At 49.9% G+C, this 15,649-nt stretch overlaps 1 long non-coding RNA gene and 1 other non-coding gene across 4 annotated transcripts in view; both read left to right on the forward strand.

Annotated features, from left to right (window-relative positions):
* LOC150014639 (uncharacterized) overlaps positions 1–15,649 on the forward strand; it is a 63,847-nt gene that overhangs the window by 22,307 nt on the left and 25,891 nt on the right. Inside the window, exons 1-2 of one of the 3 annotated variants that reach the window (XR_016509675.1) lie at positions 3,772–3,894; positions 10,402–10,505. The exons of 1 other annotated variant lie outside the window; for it this stretch is intronic. This is a non-coding gene — a long non-coding RNA (uncharacterized LOC150014639). Of the gene's footprint in view, positions 1–3,771; positions 3,895–10,401; positions 10,506–15,649 lie in introns of those variants that run through there. One more of the 3 variants, XR_016509674.1, reaches the window with a different exon arrangement.
* On the forward strand, positions 11,267–11,396 carry LOC150014640 (small nucleolar RNA SNORA50). Its single transcript, XR_016510305.1, has one exon. It is a non-coding gene; the product is annotated as a small nucleolar RNA SNORA50 (small nucleolar RNA).

Below are 15,649 nucleotides of genomic sequence, written 5' to 3' on the forward strand. Positions count from 1 at the left end.
AACGGAACTCCTGCTGTTCTCCTCGCCCTGGAAAACGGAATGGAACTAATGTTAACAGAGCACCTCATGTGTGTCAGGAATTGACACACTTCTAGCATCTTCACACAAGCTCCACAAAGTAGGAGTTATGTCTTTATCTTACAGAATGGGACTGAGGCTCAGAGAAAGCAAGTTATGTGCCCAAGGCAACACAGCTTAGCTGGTTTGTAACTGGCTAGTTTGGCTTTGAGCCCAGGTTTATCTGACTTCACGTTCACTGCGTTCACTGGCTCTCTGTTTCATGGATGGAGGAGACCATGGAGAACTTAGCACAGTGCCACTCCTGTGAAGCGCTCCTTGGTCATTAGCTGGAGTTACCCTTTGTCATCCACTGGCCTTTCATGACTCTTCGTCTGCTGTGCTGCATCACACATGGCTTCCTGGGCTTTCCATTCAGAGCCCTTTGCACACTTGTAGTTATACATCTAGTTCTGTGATTGTCGGGTTATTATCTTTCTTCCCTTTTAAAATGTAAGCTCCATGAGAGTAGCAGCTACACCCCCTTGACTTACCAGTGCCTTTCCAGCACCTGGTACATATTCAGCGCATAATAGGTGATGGATAGATTTTTTATTGAATGGATGAATGAAATAATAAATGAATGAAGTAGGCACGCCAGAGGGAGGCATTGGAGGAGATGTTGATATGTTCATACCTCCACTGCGCAGGTCAGTTAGACTCCCAAAGGCCAGTGAATGTCTGAGTGGGCAGGGGAGATTCTGGAGCTTCATGTTCAGGCTCCGAGACAGCACTGATCTTAGCTTCCATCCTAACTTCAACCTGCAACCGCAGACCCAACTCAGCCTCCAACCCCAGCCTCAATCCCCTAACCCATTTCCAGTGCTGATTTCAGCCCCAACCTTCCCTTTCCAGCTCTAACTTCAGTCTCAATTCCAACCTATCATAGGCTCAATCTTAATCTTAATCTTAATCTTAGCCCCAACCCTACTTCAATCTCAAAATTAGCATCAGTCTCAGCCCCAATTTGAACGCAGATCCAACTCCAACCTTAGCTTTCAAACCAGACCTCAGCTGAACTTTAGCACCAACCCCGGCCTCGGCCCCATCCTAAATCTAATCTCAACATGAATTTCAACCACAATCTCATTGCCAATTTCAGTCCATTTCTAGCTCCAACCTCAACCTCAATAGCACTAGCCTGTCCTTGGGAAGGCACTGACCCCACCTCACATGTGGGCAAGGATCAGCCATGGTCACAGATGCTGGTTGTCCTGAAGGCCTGCCATCCCTTCCCCCACCTGCCTTAGAAAGGCTCCCTGTGGGAACTCAGTGATAATTTCTCATACATGTATCCTGGTTACAGTTTACAAACCACATCCATGTCCATCAGCCCGCCAGCTCCTCTCACAGCTTGGGAAGACGTATGCATTTCTTTAAGTTATAGAGGAGGAAGTGAAGGTGACATAGTGCTTTAGCTGGTTCGTGGCAAAGGGGGTGCTATAACCCAGCTCTTCTGACTCTGAGTTCCAAGCTGTCCCCAGTTCTTCCATCTGCAAGGAAGATGCAGTGGCTCCTAATGCTGTGCTGTGTGTGTGTGACAGCAGGGGCCCCTTGCTATGACCCCCAACACCCTGGGGTGGTCTCCATGAAGGGATGTGACAGGCAATCTGTGTTTCCCACTTTGAGTTCAGAAGAGCCTGAAGGGAGAGAAAGTGAGCGATACCGAGGATGCCAGAGTGTGGGTAGGTGTGTGGAGTTAGGGCCTAGGAGGAAACAGAAATCACCTCAGATGATCTACCTGCAGAGACTGTAATGGATCTGCGACTTACAAGGCATGGTGGAGTTCAGGAAGCAACAAGAGAGGGTGGCAGTAGTTGGAAGCCCTCACCATGTCTAGGGCTGATGGACAAGGGGAGGAGAGGGTGTTGTTATTGCAGCCCAGTGAGGGCTGGTGCAGGGGAGGTCTTGGGATGCCGGTGAAGGTGAGTCATGGAGAAACACAGCTAACAATGTTGCCCAGGAGAGAGGGAGTGGGGAAGGAATCCCCAACCTCCCACCCCGCCCTCCCTGTGGTCTCCGCCAATGCCTGCCGCCAGCTGAACCCAACCCGACATGCAGGCCCTGCGGTCCTCTGGGGTCAGCCTCCCAGAGCGCAGAGCAGGGCTGAGAAGGGCAGGGGCTGAATCTGGAGCAGGGGATCAAGCAGAGAATAAACAGCACAAGGGGGAGAGACCGAGGAGCAGGTGGTCAGGGAGAGACAGAGGAAGGGGAATGGTGAGAGGTGGAGAGCGTGTGAGAGACAGAGAGAAAGGGCTCAGCCTGTTTGTCTGGGCAGGTCTGCTGAACCCAAATCCAGCTCGTCTGCATCTCCTCAAATAAACTTCTGGGAAGTGAATGCCCAGAGCTGGCAGAGTGCAGAGAAGTCAGCAAATATGTGCGCGGTGAATTCCAAGTCTTCTGTTCCCAGCTCCTGGGAGGAGCAGCAGAGCCTGGGGTGTCCTCGCTCTCCCCACCGGACCCCCCATCTTACTGCTCCGATCCTGGGGAGTGACCTCCACCACGGGCATATGGAAATCAGGGGAGAATCTCTCCCCTGCAGGCCTGAGGTCCAGGGGAATACAAGTAACTGAGGAGTGAAGCTGGTCTCCAGGGCTGACACAAGTCTTCGCATGCATGACTTGATGGCGTCCTCCCAACACCTCCGGGAGGCACGCTGGGTGGGGACAGTTGTTCCATATTATAGGTGAGGAAACTGAGACTGATAGGGAAGGACTTTCCCAAGGCTGGGTTCTGAGTCAGTAGTAGAGCTTCGATTGGCCCAGGCTGAGCTTGAACTCTGACCTCACATGGAGCCTTACCCCAGGTCCAGGCTGGCCCTGAACTTGGCCTCGGACTGAGCCTCACACGACCTGGGCCAGGAGGTCAGACAGGCCCAGCCTGCCCTTGAGTGCTTGCATACTAATGCTGCTGTGGACAGACTCCTCCAATACCCTCGAGGCTTGGAATTTTTCCTAAAGAAACTTCTACTAAAGGGAGATATGTGAAACTGCTTCTTCCTGAAACGCTTGTTCTGTGCTGGGCACCATGCTAAGCCCTTTGCATGAATTATCTCATTTAAGCCACTCAACAACTTATAAGTTTGGTACTGTCATCATTCTCATCTTATAAATGAAGAAAGTGGGTCTGAGAGGTTACACAGCTTCTACAGTGTCCCACAGCCAGTACGTGGTAGAGCTCAAATTCGAACCCAGGTCTCTCTGACTGTAGGTTTCCAGGGTTATACTGCACTGCCTAACAGAGAGCAGAAGTGCTGGCTCTTCCCTCTTCTTTGAAAAACGAACACTACATATCTCACTAGGAGGGGCCACAAGTCAGCTTGGAGGGCCTGGCTCCCAGGTCTTCTGCCTTGCCCAGCTATGGCCTGTGATGAAGGACACAGGAGAGAGTGGTCTTCCTCAACCCCCAGGGGAAGGGGAGGGATCCAGAGGACCTGTGAGTCATGGAAGGAACATTCCCAGTCTTGCACAGGACAAAATATCTGTAGTCATTACACACGTGGGCACAGTCCACCAGGTATGGGCATGAGTACAAGGGGACACCCCCCAAAACTGGAATTATCCTTTGAAGGATGAGCCCCTTGTGGTACAGGCTTCCCCCACTAGGTGAGTGTTCTAGAAGCCCATCTGTATCAGTATACTGGCTGGCGTTGTTGTGAGAGGCTGTGTTCAGCTTCAGTGAATTTTTTTTTTTTTTGCAGACCCTTTCAATGCATTTTTTTGTTTCATGATTGGTGATTTATGAGCACACCTGGCCACACTGCGCTGAGTGTTCAGCTTTTGACCAAAGATGACATGACCCCTCCCGTGCTCCACCTGCCAGAGACGGATGATTAAGGTTGGTTGAGGCCCTGGGCGCAGAAGAAAATATTGATCCCCTTAAAAAAAGAGACACAGGGAAAATAAAATACATGTTAACTATATTTTATGCAGTGTAGTAATGGAACCAAACTTGGTGTCATTAGAAAAAAGTGTAAAGTTGGGGTTTTGCGGGGCCCTTCAGGAGTTGGGGCCCGGGCACATGCCCGGTGCACCCGCTGTTAAATCTGCCTCTGCCACCAACCCTATTAACCTGATTTTGCCCCAGCGACTTTCTTTTTAGTTTCCCCAGATGAAGAAAGTCCTCAAAGGGAAACATTTTGCTGATGTGGAAGAGGTGAAACAAAAAAAGGCAGAAGCTCTAAAAGGCATCAAAATTGACAAGTTCAAAAACTGTTTTGAGCAGTGGGAAAAAATGTCTAGTTAGGTGTATTGCATCCAGTGGGTAGTACTTCGAAGGTGACTGAAGTTTAAACATGTAAGAATAAAAACACAAATTTTTATACATGAATTCTGTTTTTTGGGTCCCTCTTTTTATTAGTCAGGGCTCTCCAGAAAAACAAGCAATATATATGGAAACAAATTCACTATGAGGGATTGGCTCATGTGATTATGAAGGCTGAAAAGTCCCATGATGTGCTGCTTGCAAGGTGGAGGCCCAGGGGAGCCTGCGGTCTAAGTAAGTCCCAGTCCAAGTCTGGAGGGAGGTCTGAGAACCAGCAGACCCTCCCATCTGGGGTGCCAAATTGTTACAGAGTCCCTGGGCTGCTCCAATTGAAAACAAACCCACAGGCTCTTTAGTTAGGGGTCCGATTGCGCGCCGCCAAAATTATAACTCTGAAAATTATAGTTGAGTGAAAAGAAAATTGTTTATTTAACAGTTACACATATCCTTGCCTCCCCTCTACCAAACCTAGCCAGTTTTAGGGGGGGTCAGAAACACCATTTCCCTACTTCCTAGGCACAGTTCAGCTTTACCAGCAGCTGCCAATCACTCAATCTGATTGGGGAGGGCCTTTCTGTGCTGTGGTGCCCTCCAGCTCTCAATGCAGGACCGCCTGGATTCTCAGCCTCCTTGCAAACTGTCTTCTTCCTGCAAACCGCGTGGATCTCCTCTCCTTCTCCAGAGCACCTCTGCGAACACCCACCAGCGAGGGAGACAGCCCCAGAGCGTGCCCCCCCTAAAGTGTTCGCAGCTGCCTATATATCCCTGACTGCATCCTCTGACACAGTGGGTGTTGCCAATAGTTCTGACCATTCACAGAACCCCACGTAGGCTCTGTGTGCTTTCCATACCATCCCCTGGTTCAAGACTCCTCCCATCCACTTGAGGCCTTGGAAGCATCCAAGCAATTTTACATAATGAAAGACACCAGCCATCAGCCTCAGGCATGTGGAGGCATTCTGAAAGCTGCTTCCTTCTCCCCATCCCCCAGCCACAAACTTCGGGGATTTTTGGACTCCCCTGTTTCTGTAACAGTGTGAGTCCTAGTAGAAATCTGAAGGCCCAAGAACCAGGAAGGGTGGTGTCTGAGGGCAGGAGAATATGGATGTCTGAGCTCAAGCAGAGAGCAAATTCACCCTTCCTCTGCCTTTTTGTTCTTTTCAGGACCTCAGTGGACTGGGTGAGGCCCACCTGTGCTGGTGAGGGCCACCCTCTCTAATCTGCCAACTTAAATGCTAATCTCTCTGGAAATGTCCTCAGAGACATACCTAAAATTATGTTTTACCAGCTATCTAGGCATCCCTAAGCCCAGTCAAATGGACACATGACATTAGCCATCACAGCATGCTACACGCCTGTGAGAGAAGGTGCTGGATGTGTATAAGGAGTCTCTCCCTACACTCCCAGTGCCATGCACAGGGCTAGGCACATGAATGATCAATTAAAGCCCCAGCTCAGAACTGTGGGGAGGACATAGGCAAAGGGTACTTTCCAGGAATTTTGGGCTAGGGAGAGCCCAGGTCTCCTGCAGCATCTATTCCCCCAAGCCCCTTCCTGGGTCTCCCTGTACATCTATACCTCTCTTCTTGTGTCCCTTGCCCTAGAAGTTCCCAGGAAGGAGAAAGAGGATCAAAACCCTCACCCTTGCACCCATAGGACAGTCTGAGATGTGGAGATGCTGAACCCAGACACCTGGCATCTCTGTGATTCTGGGCAAGCTCCTTGCCCTCTCTGGGCCTGTATCCTCCCATGCAAAGGGAAGCAGTGATTTTCCCATCGGCCTTCCAGCTCTGAGTCCTGCAGCATCTTCTCATTTTGCTCCACCCCTCCCATCTCCAACCTCTGGGCAGAGACTCTGGCCATGGTGCTGAAGGTGTCCGCGGCCTCCACAGGGGCTGGGAGCCCTGGAGGTGAACAACATACCCATCTCGGGATATGCGATGACAGAGAAAAACTACCCTAACTGAACATGTGCTATGTACCAACTTTTCTGCTGTTCCCTTTACATGTATTGTCACAGTGACTGATCGCAGAGGAAGAGATTATTATGGGAAACTGAGCTTCAGAAGCTGTGGGTTGCACACCTTCCAGGAAGCAGAAAGCTGCTCTTCTGATTTTGGGTTTCAAGTAGCCCTGGTTCCCAGAGATGGTCCTGGGACAATTAAGGGAAGCTGAGAAAACAGTGACATGCAGAAATGGTTGATAAAACTGTGAAGGAACGTCTGTTGGCATTGGTTCTGAGCCTGCGGCCAGAGATGAATGATTGAAGCACCAGGCTTGTTAAAGCGAGAGCACATTTGATTTCTCTCCCCTGCACTGCATGCGATTTTGCTGGAGGGAAGTTAGCAATCAGCTAATTGACATTGAATTAACCATGAAACTCAGCCCGTGCCTTCTCTCTGAAGCGCTCTCCAGCAAGACTTTATCAAGGCTTTGAATTATTGATTATTACTTATAGCTCTGATGGGGTGATTTCCTTTTTATTTGTTTTCATGTTGGGTGTCCTTCATAAGTGTCCCTGAGAGTGGGAGACACCCAGATGGTAATGTTCCTTACCAGAGGGCTGAGGCGTGGGAGGTGGTGAGGAGGCCAAGTCCAGAGAGGACAGGTCTGAATAGTCCATCCTGCCCCAGAAAAATAAGCCTGTATTTGTTAAACTATGGCACTTTTGTGTTTTGTTTTTGCTGCTGTCACTGTAGCAAATCCTAGCCTAACCTGACTAATTGGGGCCTTGAAGGTTGGAGTCCTTCCTGATACCTCATGATACCAAGTTTAGAGCCTGAATGAGCTGTGTTCCCTCCCCCTAAGCTCTATCTGTAAGGACTCTTACTGGACATCTATTTCAACACCTTCAGATACCTGAATTCTTCCACAACATCTAAACCCGTGGCTTTTTGGGCTCTGCTTGCAAATTCTTTCAACAGGAAAATCAGTTTGTCCTGAGGCAGTCTTTTAAAAAGTGCTCAGCTCTGACTTTCACCCTTGGAAGTGTCTGCCACTGCCCACTGGTCTGGGCTCTCTCGGCCCCATGGAGCCCCACAGAGCAGCTGTATTCTTCTTGTCCCATAACAGTCCTTCGTGAATCTTAAATTAGATATCTGAGGCCTCTTCTCTTCTAGACCAAACATCTTTTCAGCTCTTCCTTTTAAGTCTAGATCTCACATCCCCTCTTCAACTTGGTCTTCTCTTTTGTTGGGAATTCGATATGTTTGGAAGTATCTGAAAATACAATACCTGAAACTGGATACAGCACTCCAGACATGGCTTGAGAATGGTCCAACTAAACAGAAATATCACCTTCTTCAGGATGGATATTAGATCTTTAATGATGTAGCCCAGACTGGGTGAATAGCTTTGTTCTATAGCAGACACATTTACTTCTTATTGAATTTGTGTGCTCCTCGTATTTCCCACTTCCTTGTGGCTGTACGGGGCCATGTGATCAATCTGGCCAGTGGTCTGTGAGTTGAATTTATATGTGACACTCTGGAATGAAATGCTGAAGCACTGGTAAGTGACATGCCAGCTCTTTTTGCTGGCTTCGAGGACCTGGAAGCCATGTGTCTCAGACAGTGTGTGATAAGACAAGCAGCCTCAGACCTCTGAGTCACCGCTGGAAAGGCAGCTGTCCTGAAGAGCTGCTGGACCTACAGTGGGCTTTGTTTGAGCAGAAATAAACTTTCATGTGTTAAGTCAGTGACATTTTTGCTGTAGTGTTGCTGTTACTGTAGCACAGCCTAGCCAAACCTGACTAACAGACCCACCATGCTGCTCACTCACCATGCTGCCTGCTTTCAGTCTCTCTTGTCACCTATGTAACACAGCAGGTGAATCCTGTCCTTCTTTGACTAGACCTTGCAGTGCTTCGTATCTATCCATCCATATCTATCCACTCTGAGCTTCTTCAGGTTAGTGAGCAAGTTTTATTCTTTGTATCTCTCCCAGGGCTGGTGGGCAACACAGAGGGCATTAGTATTTGTAGGAGGAAGAGAGTAAGAAAAGGAATTCCATTGAGATGGAGGCAGAAAATATCATCTTCAGAATGAGGCAGTGCAGAATCGAATCTCTTCTTCCCTCATTGACCAGCTGTGTACCTCTTGACTAGTTACTCATTCTCTATGCATTTCTATCAAATAGAGGTAGTAGCCCCAGTGTTTCAGAATTTGAGTATGTAATAATATATTTTATTAAAAGTGCCTGACACAGTGTTTGTTGGAAGTAAGTGCTGCAGAAGTCATCCTCAGTGTCACCATCACTGTCATCATCAGTGAGATCAGGGGAAGTTGTAGCCGCATCCATCCAGCTGGGAAGTAGAGAGGAGTGTCATCCAGGAAGGGTCTTAGCCCAAGGTGGTACCAGGTGGAGATTTTTCAGATAAAGGACCAAGGAGACCCTCATGGGTTCAGGGCCAGAGAGCCCTCTGAGGATGCTCACACCCCCATGCCTCCTGCCCCTTCCTCACTGGTCTTTCACTCAAAGATATGTCTAGCCTGAGGTGCAGCTTGTCATATGTCTCTGGTTGGTTCCTCTAGGACAACTGTGCTTGGTTCTAGCCCAAACCTGGGCGAGGTGAGGGCATAGTGAAGAGCCATGTCTCTCTTCTGGCAGGTGTTCAGTGTGCAGGGGAGGGCGGGCAGCCTCTGGACAGATGCCACATTAGAGATGGGCTGCACACGTGGGCAGATGTCATCTAAAGATGGTGTTGGTGTGTCATACACACAGGTCACCCCAGACAAACATCACTGCAAAGGCACATTATTTTGGATGCCCAATGAGCTTGTGGAAGAAGAGAAGAGCGGGAGCTTATATTTTTTTGAGTTATATGTCCAAGCTTTAATACTCACAATTCCATGAGATAAGGATCATTATTCACATTTGAGAGAGAAGGAAACTGAGGCTTAGTAAGTGTTTCAGCTGGGAAATGAGTCCAGGTTTGCTTGACTTCAAAGCCTCTCCTCTTTTTAATAACAATCTAACTCCCAAGACTTGTCCTCTGCTCAATCTTTTGCTGTCTTTCACCTTGAAAAATATATAGTTTCCTTCGCTCCTTGAAATAGTTCAGAATCACCAGGCACTGTAGTATGTTCTGACCCTCAGTTTCCCCTCCTAAAAATGGTGATAATAATAACGCCTACCTCTTAGGATTGTTCTGAAAATTAATTGGGTTAACATACATAGATCATTTAGCACAGAGTTAGCATTATTTAAGTATCAGTCATTAATATAATAATGGCTCACATATATGGAATAGTATGTTTATTATGTCTCAGGCATGGTGCTAAGTGCTTGTTGCATTTCATTGAACCCTCAAAATGGCCCTTAGGACAGGGGTTCGTACCCTCATTTTCTGTTGGGAAAATTGAGAGTTAAGAGAAGTTAAGTGGATTATCCAAGTTTACACACTGAGGAAGTGGCCGTGCAGGAGTCTGAGTCTTGGTCACTTGAGGCTGAGCTGCATGAGGTCAGAGTAAGGAATGACATAGGAGTAACTTGCATGTGGTTATTACATGTCTGGCACAGTGCTCATGTGTATATAATCTCAACATCCAAAAGTTCTGTAATGAGCTGGATTTTTCACACATGAAGTTTAGAGTAAATAGAGGTGGGTAACTTACTCAAGATCTCAAAGCCAGGAAACTGCAGTCTGGGGACCTGAGCCCAGGTTGTTCAAAGCCCTGGCACCTAGCCATGTAATCACCTTAATATCTGGGAACATATAGGTATTATGTGTCCTACAACTATAATGTGGTACTTGGATTAAAAACTGTTTGCAAAATGCATACTGAAAACAAAAGGACTCAGGAAGTTTTACAAGGAAGGGCTACATCAAGATGTATTAGGTAAAGGCCAATGCAAGAGGTAGGTGTTGAATTGCTGGCCTCCCAAAGGCTCCAGGTGGTTTGAGCAGGTCACAACCAGTTTGATTCAGCTTCATCCAGTCTTGGCCAGCTCCACACATCTGAGCTGGCCCCAACAGGCCTGTCTTGATTTGAGCCAGCTTAAACCAGTTAGATCTAGTGGCAGCCGTTTGGGATCAGCCTGAACTGCATTGACCTAGTTTGGGCCTGTTTGTCTCTTTAGGTTGACTTTCCATTCAGCCTTAGAGTTTTGACTCCCTGTGGACATTCTTCTCTTGGACTCCCTGGTTGGGTGGCTTTGGTTGGGACACTAGCGAGAGAGAAAGTGTAAGTAAATTATTAACCTTACAGTGGCCTGCTCTTGGACTCTTGGGGGTCTGCAGCTGGAAGACCTCAGCTAGTGGGTTCTGGCTTGGCCAACTCTGCCAGAGCACCCCCTCTTCCATTTCTCTTCCTTCTCTGTCCCCATAGAATCTCCTTCCCGCATGCTCTCCCCACACTTCCCTGTCCTAGAAGTAGACTTTTCCTTCCATTTCTCTTTGAAGGTGCAAACCCAGGGTATCTTATGTCCCTACGCGGTGGGGCTTATCTGGGATGGCAGGGATCATGTGTGGATGGGCCCCCCTGTACTGGGTGACTGAGAGTGTTACTCACTTCATTCTCAGGCCCTGAACCAGATGTGACTTGCGCCACTACACTGGCAATTCAATTAAACATTGATGTGCGTGGGGGCTGGGGAAGAAGGTGCGCAGAAAAGGCAGGTGCTGGCTAATGGGACGCCACATTGCATTATCATCCTGCAGGAACCATGCCCCTTTAGGGAATGAGTACCAAACAGACCTGGGGATGGGACCTCCTTGCAGGCTGGACCCCAGCCCTGGGCTTGCTGCTCTGCTGGGGCTGGCCTGGCCTGGGTGGCAATGGAGCTGCGGGACAGGTGAGATGCAGGAAGAGGTGGAAATCCAGCACCGCCGGGACCTGCACCTCCCCCTTCCCTGTGAGTGCCATGCTGCAGGCTGTGCGTATGCTGGTTAGAGAAGGGGGTGCCACCTGGTTGGGAGTTTGTCTCCTTAGAATTAGAAGAAAGTAAGCACTGCCTTTGAACCTGATGTGTCTTGTTTGTAGCTTCACGGGCCAAGCAACAGTGCTAGAGCCCCAGTTATAACTGGGGCTCTTCAGCTCTCAACTGAACTGCTCTTTTAAAAACAAGGTATATTAAAAAAAAAAAAAAAGAATTAGAAGAAAGTTGTCTAATGCACTTACCCACGGTCATGCGAAGATTTACAGCAGGCCAGCCGGCGCTCCCGCCACAGACCTCTGGGGTCCATTCTGGGCATGGAGAGGGAGGAGGGCAGAGAGAAGGTGGGTCTTCTGCCTCCAGGCTGGGGCTTTTCTACCACGCTTTCCACCACCCCTCCCCTGCATTGAGGGCAAACCCTGCTCCCGAGAAGCAGCCCTTCCGTTTGCTCCCTCACAGTTCCATGCTGCCCCTTCCACTTGTTATGAAGCAGGCGATGCCAGGGCTCTCGGTACCCTAGAGGACACTTCCTTGCTTTTCTGTGGGCTTCAGTTCTCCAGGTCCTCTGAGGAGGGAGGGGACCACCAGAGAAGTGGGGTGGGGATGGGCTTATGCATGTTAATCAAGGGGGCGTGGGTCTGAAGGAAATATGTTAGGGATCTACTTTGTCCTAAGGTCAAAGACTGACCTTAGGTGCCCAGGGGACCAACTGACCCCAGAAACTATTATGTGCCCTGACTGCTGACCATACCTAGGGACCATGTGTGCCCAGGAACCAGATGTCCAGGGAATTACTGTGCCTGTGGAATGACTATGGCCAGGGACCCACTGTGCCCAAGGGCTGACTGTGCCCAGGAACATCCATTTTCAGAGACCCTGTGAGGACTCACTGTGTTTGGACGGGGCTCATCTGTGCCCAGGGAGTGACTTTACTTCCTGCGACCTGGGACTGATTATGCCAGAGAACATCTATACCCAGAGGCTGACTGTACATAGCCTGACTGTGCTCAGAGACTGTTTCAGGGACCAGCTGTGCCCAGAGACTAGCAATGCCCAGTGACTGGCTACGTTCAAGGACAGCTGTACCTGGCAAACCAGCTGAGCCCTGGGATTGGCCCTGCCCAGGGCTGGACTAGACCCAATGATGAACTAACTGTATCTGAAGATCTAAGCCCCATTGTGCCCAGGTACCAGATGTGACTCTTCTACATGGAAGTAGAGTGCTGCCCAGCTGCATGGCACCATGCCAGGGATCTTCTGCCCTCAATGCAGGCAACCTCAGACTCCCCATTTTGGAGCCTGGTGACTAGAGGGGAGGACACAGAGCTATTGAGCACCTATTATGTGTCCGCATATGCTTGGTCCTTCCTCCTGGTTATGTCATTTCACCCCCAGGACAACCCCATGAATTGATGAGGTTCACGGACGTGAAAATTCTTTCCTGGTCTTTCTGACTCCAGAACTCTTAGCTGTGCTGCTATTCTGCCCATAAGGCTATGGGCTTCCCATAAACCATATTGCCTCCCTGAGAGGAGGAGGGAATGGAGGCCTGTCCCATCTTACAAAGGGGAAACTGAAAAAGGAGCAGACCCAGACATCTAGTCAAGAGTTGGCAAGTTCAGCCTGCTCGTGCCAGTGGCCCTGGCTTCGCAGGCAGGAGAAGGGCACTTGGCAGGCCTGGGAGGAAGGGCTTCCTGCAGGATGCATTCCTGGTTGCTGTCTAGGAGGCGGGCAGGCTGGGGTGCGGAGGCCGGCTGCCTCATCACAGACCTTCTTTCATGATGCTCAACAAGGCTGCTTCAGAGCCCAGACTCGGCTGTGCAAACACGCACATCTGGGCTGCTGGCTGGAGCAGGGCAGCGGAACTCCCCACAGCTGGCCAGCTGCTCCTGACCTTCTGGACAAAGGGAGCTCTGGCCCTGTGGGGGCTTCCAGGGAACTTGTGGCTCCGGAGGGTACAGCCCTTACCCAGCCCTCCACAGAGAGCACCCCTCTCTGGCTGCCGCCTGTCATTTCCATCAGGACTGGAACTCTGATGCTGACAGCATTTCCTGCTTAGGGCCATGCTCTTCTTCTCCCTCTTGGGCCAACACCCAGCCAGGACAGGGGAGACTAGAACAAAGGCCGCAGGCAGAAGGGGACTTGAGCTGTGGGCACAGAAGCCTCTGAGCAGCTGTCCCAGTCTAACCCCCATCCTCACGGAGCTTATAGCTTCGTGGAGGAGAAAGTCACAAATCAAATAATTGCAAAAAACAATTGTGAATGACAACAAACTCTCACATTCTGTTTTTCCAATTCTAGGCCCTGTTTTTGGTACCCTACATATTTTAACTCATTTCATCCTAATAACAACCCTATGAGGGAGATACTGTTATTATTCCCATTTTACAGATTAGGCAACTGAGGCACTGAGAGGTTAAGTAACTTGCCCAAGGTCACAGAGCTAGTAAGTGGCAGACCCAGAATTTGAACTCTGGCAGTGTGCATTCTTAACAATGATGCATATTTACAAATCTCTATAAGGGCAGTGACAGGGAGTTGAGGTGGTGAGTGGGGACGTCATTGTGGGGGTAGGGGAATAGGGTTTGAGTTAAGGAAGATCACTTTGGCTGCTGGGTGGAGGGCAGATATGAGGGTCTAGACTAGAGGCCTTCACATAGAGAGATGACGGCAATTAGGGCAGGGCAGTGGGTGTGGGGCAGAGAGGACAGATTTGGAGAATGGTGGTACCAGGCAACTGAGTGGGTGTGAGAGGGAGGGGGAGGGTAGAGTTGAAGACTACATCCTGTGTTTGCAGAATGAGCTAGTTTGGTCCCAGGTGCCCTCTTCACCTGCCTGGCAGGACCACCTTGCCTCTCCTGCCTTGGGGAAGAGGGGGTGGCTTGTGGGGCCTGCTTTGGACCTCCTGTCGCTGTTGCTTTCCCACTGCCAGGAGCATCTCTGAGGTTCAGGGGGAGAGAAGGTGCGTGGTCCAGCACAGGAAGCCCTGAATTGGCATCGAGCAGGATTTAAATCCTGGCTCCTCCTCTGACAAGCTGTGAGACTGTGAGAGAATCTCAATTTCTTCTGGAATTGGGGAAAGGATGCCTCCCTCTCAGGGCCCATGTGAGACCGTGGAGGTGAAAGCCGACTGCCAAGGCAAAGGGCTGGGGAGCAGTTCTTGACTGCTGTTCCATAGCATCATTTGAGGCTCCCTTTCCTGTGACAGGGAGGACTCAGGAGGTCTGGACACTACTCTCTGAAATGTCATGTGATGCTGGCATGCATTCTACATGGGGCCTCCATCTCCTGTTCTGGACCGTGACCTGCAGGGGAAGTCGAAGTGCTGGGGTCATCCTGCCAGGTGGGTGGAGAGAGCTCTGCTGCCTGAGATTAGCACCTGGAGTGGAGCTGACCAGAAAGGGCATTTCTCGTTCATGCCAGTTCTTTTCCTCACTTAACAAGTGTTTAATTGAGCATCTACTAAGTGCCAGGCCCCATCCAGGGAGCTGCAATATAGTGATGAAACGAGGTCTGCAAAGTACCCCCAAAGCTCACTTTACAGTGGAGGCTGTGGGTGGGTATAGTACCAAGTAAAACACATCAACAAAGAGGATTGCAACAAGCTGTGCTCTGAAGACAAAAACTCCCAGTGACGTGAGAGAGTGATATCCAGGGACAGTCAGCGGAGGCCCCCTAAGTGGCCACAGGTGAGCTGAGACCTGGCTGATGAGAAGAAGCCAGCCTAGAGAAGCTGAGGGGACCACTGGTCAGCTTAGGTGACGAGTGAGAAAGCAGGAGTGTGGTAGCAGAGGCCTGGAGAGGTGGGAGAAGGGCCAGCTCTTGTTGGGCTTTGCAGGCCCTTTTAAGGGGTGTGAACTTTACTTAAGAGCAATGGGAAGCCTTTGAAAGGATTAAAGTCAGTGCATAATCCGATGCACTGGTTTTAAAGGTTACTTTAGTTGCCATGCAGAGAACAGATTGAATGGAGAAAAGAATTGTGATGGCTGCCCATCCATCTCCGGCTCCCACTTCTGCCACAGTTACCATGCACCCCACCTCCCCGCCCCAGAGGACCCCTCCTACCCTGCCTCATCAATTTAGGCATTACCTGCTCTCCATGTGCCCCTATCCCTCTTCCAGACCAGGGGCTCCTATGTGCCATGGCCCTCAGAGAGCACCAAGACTCCTGAGGCAGAGGTCTTGCTGGCTGACTCAGGCAGGCTAGGCTGGAAACCTACAGGTAGGGACCCAAGGGCAGGGACAAGTGGGCGTGGGCCTGGCTGCCCTGCCTGCCTCCACCCAACGTGCAGGGCAGGCCCCCGCCCCCACCCCACATGGGGCTTTTGAATTAAAAAGTCTTAACTTTTTCTTTTAAATGGCAGCTCTGTGTACTGTACATGGTAATTAATACATTAGCATTTATGCAAAATACCATCACAGCCAGGCTGGTATGTCAGCTGCCTTCCTGAGC

This window comes from Furipterus horrens, unplaced genomic scaffold (assembly GCF_987537825.1).
Source record: "Furipterus horrens unplaced genomic scaffold, mFurHor1.1.pri manual_scaffold_3, whole genome shotgun sequence".
NCBI lineage: Eukaryota > Metazoa > Chordata > Mammalia > Chiroptera > Furipteridae > Furipterus > Furipterus horrens.